The sequence below is a fragment of the Ctenocephalides felis genome, unplaced genomic scaffold (assembly GCF_003426905.1).
Source record: "Ctenocephalides felis isolate EL2017-DRISC unplaced genomic scaffold, ASM342690v1 CF-g0.4_SCAFFOLD_00845, whole genome shotgun sequence".
NCBI lineage: Eukaryota > Metazoa > Arthropoda > Insecta > Siphonaptera > Pulicidae > Ctenocephalides > Ctenocephalides felis.
The window spans coordinates 475099-486173 of record NW_020536999.1 but is presented as its reverse complement, the minus strand read 5'-3'; positions in this window follow the sequence as shown (position 1 = coordinate 486173).

Sequence of the window (11075 nt, the reverse complement as noted above, 5' to 3'; positions counted from 1 at the left end):
AATTGATGTCATAGGTATCTCACGGTATACTAGATAATAGTTAAATTATCTATGATATATTATAGTATAGTATAATATAATAGTATGATAATAGTAAGATTATCTTATCCCAAATTTAGTTTTATATTATAATAAGTTTTATATCATAATAAATAAGCGTAGATATTAATAAAATTAATATCAAATTATGTACTCAATGATTTCCTTATACTTATAATTAATTAGGTTTTCACAATATTATTGCCCAAAGTCAAAATTGATGGCATAGGTATCTCTCGGTATAAATTATGAATAAATGCATATTTGTTTGCCTAAAGTGTGTAAAGAAATTTTTGCAAAAACGTGATATCAGCAGATTTGCAATTGTAGTAAAAGTATCAAATAATACCCAAGCAAGTTGATGCACGTGTTAATATTGTTGAAAATATTGCAATTTTTTTCTTTAGCATATTAAAATTTGTTAATGCCATTTCAAAGTAGATACAATTATCTGCATGTCTACATATTTATTTATGTAAAGTGTATAAATAAATTTAAGCAAAAATGTGGCTTGAAATCAGCGAAACTATGATATAGTACAAAAGCAATTTGATAAACTTAAATATTAAAATAATTCAAGTATCGATAAAAGCCTTCTAGTGATTAATTTTGAATTATATATGATTTGGCCTGATTTACCTATAGATTTTTTAAAAAATTCGCTTTTTTTAATCATCACGCTAATATCTGTTTATGCCATATGGTATTGGATAAAATTATCCACATATCTGCGAGAAAACATAAAATTTGCAAATTAGATTTTCTAGACAAAACTAGAACTTTTTCTTCTAGAAGTTAAAAAATAATGTACATTACATTTGTTTGTGAAATTATTTGCATGAATTTCTATGACAAACTGTATACATACAAATATATAAATATTTATAACATAAGTACATTTCACTAATAAAAAATGCTAATAAAATAATAAAATTCCTCCATTTGCATGCTAATACATACATCTATCTGCAAATGCAACTCGGAACAGAAATGAATCCCTGATATACATATAAAAAGGCGGAAAGAAGAAAAAAAGTGGAAATTTTAAAAAAGAAAACGAAGAAAAACTCAGGAAAAAGATATGAATGATGAAAAGAGATTTTAAATATTAATATAAAAGGAAAAGCTTGTATCTCAGGAATGAGTTTATCTTTAACGCAAAATTGAAAATGTCAAGTGAGGCCGCGGGCTAAATAAAAAGTCTGTTTTATTTTAATACCCGTTTGTATTGCTAACGAAGTATTATTTAAATGTAGATATACGAGGAGATATATAGTAATAAATTTCATTTTGCATGCTATTTGAAAAATGAACTCGAAACTGTGTAAAGATTTCTAAATTTTATTCTAGCAAGAAAAAGTTGCTACGACTCGATTGTTATTGATTTAGTTGTATTATTATTTTTAACTTTGCTGTTTTCAAACCACGTATTGGTAGAAATTGCTAAAGACACTTTAGACTAGTGGGGTGTATGGCATCGTGCCTTAAGGCAAATTGCTGGAACTTCCCGTACCGTAACAAAATGTTCGAGGAATACTGAATGTTTTCAATTAGATTAAACCCTAAATGTGTAAAAATTATACAACTTTTTTTTCCAAAATCAATTATTTTCTTAAGACAAGCAGAAAGTTCTTTGAATCATTTAAATCGGACACTTAGTTCTCTCAAAAACTGTCATTTTTTACATATTTAGCTCCGTATCTTCGAAATGGCTGGGCCTGCCTTTGCCAAAAACTGATAAACACTTCTCCCAATCATTACTAATTGAATGTTTTTTAGATCATTCAAATCGGATACTCCGTTCTCTCAAAAAGTCGATTTCTAGTTTCCGCACTCGTTGCTTCGTATCTCCGAAACGGCTGGACCTGCCTTCGCCAAAAACTAATTAGCTCTTTTCCCTATCAATAGGAATCGAATGTTTTTTGAACCATTCAAATCGGTTGATCCGTGCCCCGAAAACGTGACTGGAAATTTACACACATACATTTTTTCTGAGGTATGCCAAAATGTTCAGAAACCTTTAAAACGTCGAGAAATATAAAAATTTTCAATTTCGATTTTCGGCCCATTACAATAACTTACCCTACGGGAAATTGATATGATTTTATATCTTTTTAGCAGATAAAAGCAAATTTCTTGGTCTACGTTTTAGCCTAAAATTCTGAACCTATTTTTGAAATCTAAAATCCTTTCGAAATTTATTAGTTTGGAAACGTTTTTAGCAAAAAATCTGCTGTGTTTCTTCTATGAAAATTTGCATAGAGATAGAGTGTATGGTCTGAACGAACATCCTAAAATATTATAGGCCCGTAAAGTAGTTTTATTATGAAAAATCATCGATGTTTGGAGTAATGGATCGCGTTAAAATTTGCTAAAGAATTGATAAATTTCAAATGTTATTGTGGGACGTTGTCCACATTAGAGTTTGTCGGTTTTCAGAAACCGGTTTTAAAAGCAGTTTTTTTGGCAAAAATTATGGAATTCGAAAACAAATTTTTTAGTGAAAAAAGTAGGTTTTCACTCTATAAATGGAAAATGACAAATATAGCCAAATATAAGAGATAGATGAAAGCGTTTTGATTCTTGAAATCATATTGGTTCAATAGCATTTAATATCTTATCAGTCTTACAATGATTCCCCAAAAGGTTTTGTATATATTAATTTAGATTTTTATACCAGTGTATATATTAATTTTAATCAGTGTGACTTATTCTCGAAGAAGTAACTTCCTCTACTCAAACTAAAAAAAAAGAGTTTTAAACCCTAGAAGCCACAAAATAAAGAACAAAATAGAATTATTATATCAGGATTTAAAAACAATTAAACATAATTTGGTCGCAAGTATGAGAGTATTCTCTATTTCAGGAAATTTTGTTAGAAACAATAAAGGTCATGTCTAAGTAGCAATTTGATAAACGTTCTCAGTTTTTTAAATCATATTTTATGATACAAAAAAAGAATGTTTAAAATTAATCAATTAAAATTGCTCGGAACAGACAATACCCGAGTTTAACTTAATTATTTTTAAAACTAAAATTGATATTAACAAGTATGTATCAACATGTATCTATTTTTTTTTTAATTTGATGCATTTTTTATTTAAAAATATATTATTTTTATTTATTCGAAAACTTTCCTTTCACTATTATAAAAATATTTTTATTCTTATATGTGAAAATGATGCATGAATAACGAATAATTATTTTCAAAGTTATTTAATCAAGATAAACTATTATTTTTCAGTTCTACTAATTAAGAATAAAATAATTTCGTTTATTGTCTATAAAATTGAACAATAAATAAATTCAGTCAAAAGCTGCTCTAAATTGCACTAAATTTGTGGATAAATTACATAATATTCGAGCAAAAATTTATTTTCTATATAAAATTCGAAAACCGGTTAAAAACGGTTTTTTAGTAAAATTAAAATTCAAAAACCGGTTTTCTGAAATGTCGGTTTTTTGTATAAACCCTAGTCCACACGTTGGAAAAAACATTGTTCTGCATAAGTAACAAAAACCAAAAATCAATTTTTCTAAAAAATTCTTGTTCCCGGAAAAAATTCGAAACCTTTGACTGAGATGAAGCTTATAACTAATTTAGCAGGAATAGATTATAAATCCCAATTGAAACTTTTCCCCGAAGTGAAAATCTATTTTTATCTAGGACATCAAATGGACGCATCTGACTTCTCTGCGAATGCATGCACTTGCACTTGCACCCCCATATATCACGGATACATAGAAATGAAATATGCAGCGGCGGCCCTCAACTCCCAATCCTCAACCCTCAACCGTATATATATAATTCTCTTCCGAACATTAATCATAACCGGTCGTCTCGTACCGACCATTCGTCTTTCTATTAAGTAGAGAAAGGATTTTAAAATTACGAAGTCCGACAATGACGCCGAACATTTAGGAGTAAGTGGCATCAGTAAAAAAACAGGAATCGCCTTTGTATTTGTAATGTAAATTTAACAACTTTCAATAATTGTTTCGAAAAATTTTGACACCAAATATTATTCCAAATTTCAAGGCATTTTTGTATCTATACCACTTTTCGTGTCCTGTTTTTGGATAAAACTTAGAATATTGCCACTACACCAAGTTTCTTTAAAATTGTGAAAAAAGTGAAAGAAAATGAAAAATGAAAAGTATTTTTGCTTTTTCTTGCACTGATAATTTTTTCTTTCAATTTTTAGCCAAGACCAGTGTGAATAGAACGGCGAAAATGCTTTTTTTACATCTTTTATATTTCCTACAAAAAATGTGTTTTGGAAATATGGGCCACCACTTTGACATATTTTTAACTTCCCATAGGGTAGTTATTGTAATAAATCGAAAATTAAAAATCGAAAATATAAATTTTTGCATTTCTCGACGTTTTGAAGGTTTCTGAACATTTTGGCATACTTCAGAAAAAATGGATGTGTGTGTGTGTGTTTTGTATGTCCGCATTTTTTCGTCCACGTTTTCGGGCGCACGGATCAACCGATTTGAATAATCTAAAAAACATTCAATTTATAATTATTGGGAGCAGTGGTGATTAGTTTTTCGCAGAGACAAGTCCCGCCATTTCGAAGATACAAGGCTAAATGTGCAAAAAATGGCAGTTTTTGAGTGAACTAAGCGTCCGATTTGAATGCTTGTATTGACAAAACAATTGCTTTTGAGGATAAAAAATTATTACATCTTTTTTTATTTTCCATAAAATATTTTTGCAATTTTGGATTAAAAATTCAAAAAATGACCCAGGCTAAGCACAGCCTAAGCGCCACCCTGGTACAAATGTTTACCCATGTGCGTTTAGACTGTTTATGTACGGAAGACTATACGGAAAGTACCAGCAATTTGCTTTAAAGCACGATGCCATACACCACTAGTTCATAAAAATTTGAAAATTCGACAGAATCTGTTAGAGTGCTTGAAAATGCTTTAAATTAATTGTCTAAGTATTTGTATTGAGCCTTCAACTATTTGATTCCAACTTTCAAATTGATACAAATATTATAAACAATGTGTAAAATAGTTACAAAAATTATAATGATCTATTTAGATGATTATTAATTAATTTCTGAGAGCAATGCACAAATCCATATACTTCAGATACGAAGATTTTTGCAAAAACGGTTAACACTTTTTTGCTTGCTTTTCTAAATTTATAAAATCTTTTCAGCCGTTTTTGAGAAATGCTTTGATGAAATTCAAACTTCTACATCAAACGTGAGAAAACCTAAAATTAGCAAATCGAATCTTTTGACGAAAAGGTTAATTTCTCTTTCAGGAAATTAAAAAAAAAAATTGAATATGATAATATGACAGTAGTAACAATAATCGTAAAATTCAGTTTCAATGTAGAAAATTTCATGAATGTAATAATATCTGGATTCGTGGCAGCCGCTTGCGGAGCAATAATCGAAAAAAAATATTTTTCAGTATTTGAATCACGTCACAGGCTAACTACCACCCCCTGGAAAAGTCCTATATATATATATATATATATATATATATATATATATTATTACCCCCAGCCACATTAAATTTATTCCGGGCGCGATTATTTTTCCTTTCTGAGAGAAAATTCAATATTCCGATAGGGAAACGATTAAATTGGTTTACAAAGTGTCGCTTCGAAAAGGGAGGAAGAATCCGGGAAAAGGGATTTTATTCGTTTAATGACGAAATAATAAATTAGACATAATTTAATTTTGATTGGCTTGAAAGTCGGAATCTGTTGCCTACTGATGGTTACTAATAAATATTCAATTGTGATGGTAAATTTAGATTTTGCAACTAACATATTAAAACAAAAGTTTTATTTGTATAATTTATATTGATATCTCCACATTTTTATAAATTTTATTTATAAGATCATAAATAACTCACTATTTTATACACAAACGTCAACAATTAATTAAAATCGTTTTTATGCACTGTGAAAAGGTTTTGATAGATTTTTTAAAAATTTTATGACAAAATACAGTATTTTGTCACTATCAGCACTCTAAATAGTTTTAGGCATGAAATCTTAAAGGGCACAATAGTGTGAAATTTTCAAAAAATTGAATTTTCAATTTTTCCATATTTCGATAGGTTATAAAATAACCTTTTAAAAATAACATACACAAATTTTTAATCGATATCTTAAATAGTTTTTGAGTCACAGCCATTTAAAGAGTATATATACAGTATATAGTATAACGATCATTCTCGAAACAGCATTTTCCGAATTTTCCGCAGTGATTACTCAAAAACAAATCGATCACTATCGAATTTTTTTACTTGTTCTATATATAGTTCTCTGTAAAATAAAGTATCGATTTTTCGATCGGATCAAAAATCGAATTTTGGCAGTCCAACAAGTACCAAAATTTTGGGTAAAATTCGACTTTTTTCAAAAAAACGCCGTCATTTTGTCAATTTTTGATTTTTTTTCTTTATCGTAGTTCATTTTACACACAATATTATCTAGTTTAACGAGATTTTTTTTTTTTAAATTTCATCCACGTAAATGGCAGGAATCACTGCAGCAGTGAAGGGTCTTTTTTGTCGCGCCGTTGCAGATCGACGATAACTTAAAAAATATTTAATTTTTTTCTTAAAAAATTTTACTATGTATTCTTAAAACATGTATAAATATATTCCTAAAATTTTGAAATGATTGATAAAGTAGTTTTTTTAATATAAATTCCCAAAAATCGCCTTTTTCTAGGTGTGCCCCTTAATTCAATTGCCTAGGCTAGAAAATCTGCACCAGCTTTACTAAATAAAAAATCGTCGTCGGATAAGTTCTGAATGCCAAACAAAAACAGCCTTGTGCTTTTGCATTCGCTATATTTATATTCAAAAAATAAATAAAAACACATAGATACAAGTGTTTTTTACTTTCATTTTTTTTCGGAGAGTGGAGAAAATATGAAATGCAATGTAAAATCAAGACCGCCGCCGCATTTTCTGTGCGAAAGAGATTTGATTTTTTTTTTTGTCGCCCGCACGTGCGATGTGTGTTTTGTGCTCATTGTTGGCCGAAATTGAATTTTTCAATCGCATTGTTATTAAAATTGGAATATACATATGTACGAATTCGAGATAATCAAAATATATGGCGTTTTGATTGAATTTTTATGACACGAAAAGTGAGAAAGGACGCTCTCATTTGAGTTTAGAAGTGTATAACAAATTAAATCTACTTAGTGATGCATGGTATCGTGCCTTAAGGCAATTTGCTGGAACTCCTAGTGCCAAATGATTAATAGCTTTAAATTTTTTTGAAAACTTTGAAATGATAAGATATCTCAAATAAATGACGTTTAAATATTTTTAATTTTTTGAAAATTTTGAAAATTATGCAGATTTATTAGCTTTTGCAGCGTATAGACTAAATATGGAAGCGCGTAAGCGCCGCGTCGCGGTCTATTTGCTAAACATTGGTATGTAACTCACAGAATTCCAAACAAAATTTATACTTATTGTTAAAATCTCTATAAAATATCTGATAATTTGATGTGCATATGTCTAATGATCATTTTGGACCGTCAGATGGCATTTTTTTTACTTTTTTTTACTATATTATTTACTATAACTGAGTTACCGTTTTTGGCACTTTTTGCTCCATCTCCTTATCAATACAATTCTAATGTTTTTTGAATTATTCAAATCGCTTCATCCGTGTTCCCGAAATCGTCGACGAAAATTTGTATCCGCACACACATACATACACGCACCTAACACACACATACATCAATTTTTTCTAAGGTATGCCAAAATGTTCAGAAGGTTTTGAAAGATATATAAAAAAAATTATTTTCGATTTTTTTGCGATTACTATAACTTGCTCTCAGGGAAGTTAAAAAACATTTTTGGGAAGGCAAGTAAAGCCTACTTACTTAATTACTTACTTTTTTACTTGTTATTAGTTATTGATCAATATCATGATCTTATTTTTTCCTCGAATATTTAATTCTGGTACGGAAAGTTCCAGCAATATGCCTTAAGGCACGACCCCATGCACCACTAGTTCTATTATATATGGAGAAGTTTTGTGACTACTACACCTTGTTAATATGATGACCCTACCGTTATGTCATACCGATACACATATTGCATCCATGTTTCTAAATTAAGAAAGGCGAGCGAACATGTAAGTTCCGTAGTCGTCGTCGTCGTGTCAAACTAACAGAAGTTAGTTAACTCGCGGGATGCCTTGACGGAATTAGCAGAAGGGACGACCGACCGACCAGCCGACCGACCCTTCCTTCGACCGACCGATCGTGGTTCAGAGCCGAGCGTGTGACCGGAGGCCAATAATGTGACGTCGTCGTCGGCATCTAGTTAGTGTTAGAAGTATCGAGGCAAAACATCGATATTCAGTACTTTAAAAAGTATCTAATCAAAATATCGATGCCAAAAAAATATCGTGGCGAAAGTATCGATAGTACTCAATATCGAATGTTATGTCAAGTCAACAAGTTATGTTTTTTCTGCCGGTTTGACTTGACCTTTTCTCATTACTTTATAATAAAATTACAATTACCCATTATAATCTGAAAATGATGTATGCAATAAACTTTATATAAATCTAACAACAACATTATGAAAGAGAATATTGCGGGATGCAACAATTCTTTGCGTTCCAGTAGCCCTTCACTAATTATTTTAAACTTCTATATTCCAATTTACGAAAATTACCCAAAATATAGGTAAATCAAGTTTCTGACTGCTTGGCATAAATGCTTTAAGGTCAGTGACAAGACTCGACTTGAAATATGAACAGTGATATTTAATACTAAAATTAATTGCGAAGCTTTATGAGAACAGAGTTTTATACAAGGCTTCAAAAGCAGAAAAATTTGAGTGATGTGAGTTTTTTACTCACTTTCAGTAACTATGGCTAAAGATGGAATTAATTTAAAATAAACTAATTTTTATTGTATCCTTAAATAGTACAAGGTTGACACTAAGCGCGGCTTTTACTCTTATTGTATAGATTGCTTCAAATGATTCTTTAGGTTTGTTGAGGCTGATGTAGTAATGTATAGTGAGAAATTTGGCTGTCGATTAGTAGAAAATATTTTTTTGATCGGTTATGTAGAATGTTTGTTGAAAGATGGAATATCAAAACAAACATTTTAGTCAAATTTTGCATTTTTATTTCTGCAAATGGCAAAACGATCATCCCAAAGAATAGGTGCTTTTTATGGTGTCGAAGCCTTAAAAAACAGCTATGTTATAATTGGTTTTGAAAATGTCATTCTGGTAATTTTCCACTCAATGCTGCCCTGATTGTCCAGTTAAAGTTTTGGACAAACTAATTAAAGCAATAATCGATTTGGCTAATAGAAACAATTTGGCTATGTTCAAAAATTATTGCAGGTTGGTGAAAATTTTTCTCTACATCCACCAAATGTTTCTGACCACAAACCATCTGATTTAAAACCCTTGAATTAAAAAAAATCATGATGGCGTCAAATTGTGTCCAATTTAGTTTTTACTAATAAAAACTAAAAGTTTTATAAACTTGGGATAATGATGCTTCTTGGAAAATAACAAAAGGCCATCGATCAAAATGGTATATATAACAAAGTTATTTAATTCCACGCAAAAATTGTTTTTGATTTTCTAACTAAAATGCGCACTTACTTAGTTGCCAACGATAACTATCAATTTCTAGAAAAATATGCGCACTTACCTAGTTGCCAATCTGATAACTAAAAAAGATTTAACAAAAAATATATAAAATTAAGATATAATTCCGTTCAGTTAAGAAAATGTCAAGTAGATTCGTTAAGAAATGGCTGTATGAAACCAAATGCCTATATGTAATCATATGTACAAAAAATTGCTATAACTTATTGAAAAAAAGGAAAAGTTAAGTAAGTTAAAACCTAATATAAAATCTTTATTTCAGCTTAAGTATTGCATTAAATAAATTTCGAATAAACAGTAATAAAATTAGTTTGAAATTTCCGTTTGTTGGCTTATTCCGAAATTTTACTTATGATTTTTAATAACAATTTAATAGCGATTTCATTTTAAAAGTTATAAGGTTGTCAAATATCTCCCTTCCGCCTTTTTCTATTATAAACCAAGAGCAAAAAAGCGAAAGGGAGATATTTGACAACCTAATATCATTCACATTGTTTCAGAAACAAAAAAAAAATGTATTGGGGGGCATGACGTTTTTATAAACCTCAAGGTGGGGCGGGGCCCAAAAAAGGTTGGGAATCACTGACCTAGAGAAACTATTGCTTTGCATTTGGCAATGAATGGGGTTAATAGTTAGTCGATGAGTGGTGTTCATAGATTACGCTGTCGATTCTTTTTGAGTACTAACGACGAGAATCGAGCTAAAGAATCGATAGCAAATGTACTAGTATCGACCGCAAAGTATCGATATTTACTCTGTACTCGATATTTCGTTCTAACACTAGGCATGAGGAGAGTTGGGTATCCCGTTCGTTCGTAGTGGATTAGAAGTGCCGCCGGACGGACGGACGGGCGGTTGAGTGGGTGATCGATACCGCAAAGGCGGCGGAGTGGGTTGAAGTAGGTTGCCGCTGCTGCTTACTTGCCACTTGCTCCATGCGTGGCACGCGTCATATTGGCCGCACGTAATGGGGACGACGAATATCGATAGATATATTGGGGATATGTGGGGCAACTTGCACATATGCACGTGAAAACACTCACTCTCACAACCGTATATTTATGATTATAACTTTTAACTTCCCGAAGAAGTTTATGTTTTCAACAAAAAATCCGATTCACTAATTTTATGTTTTCTCGACGTTTCAAGCCATTCTCAATGGAATGAGACCAAATTTGGAAAAAGTATGTGTGTGTGTGTGTGTGTATGTGAACAGATTTTTTGCCGTAAATCGACGTTTTCTCAAAAACGGTTGTACCGATTTCAAAAATTTAAAAGCCATACACGATGTATTTCGATGAGGATTATCGTTTGTCAGTTTTGTGCGACGATCTGCCAAGCCGTTTCTTGGTAATTTGAAAAAAATTGTTATACTTTTCATCCTCAT